Below are 238 nucleotides of genomic sequence, written 5' to 3'. Positions count from 1 at the left end.
GGTGACAGCCCCGGCCGGCGTGGGGCAGGCGGACAGCCACGCTCCCGTGGGCTTTCACCACCGCCCCCCCCTGCCTCACCATGCCACCACGCTCAGGAACCGGGAAAATTAGCCAGGAGCTAATTTTTGGCCACGTTCTCCTTCATTTGCAAACCAGAGCCGCTTCTCCCGGAATTCCTATTAAGCCCTATTAGCTGCCAATTAATAGGCGCTGGAGGAGTGTGGCCCCTGTGGCCTG

The sequence above is a fragment of the Charadrius vociferus genome, unplaced genomic scaffold (genome assembly GCF_000708025.1).
Source record: "Charadrius vociferus isolate BGI_N301 unplaced genomic scaffold, ASM70802v2 scaffold550, whole genome shotgun sequence".
Classification (NCBI taxonomy): Eukaryota; Metazoa; Chordata; class Aves; order Charadriiformes; family Charadriidae; genus Charadrius; species Charadrius vociferus.
Note: the sequence above shows the minus strand (reverse complement) of the source record.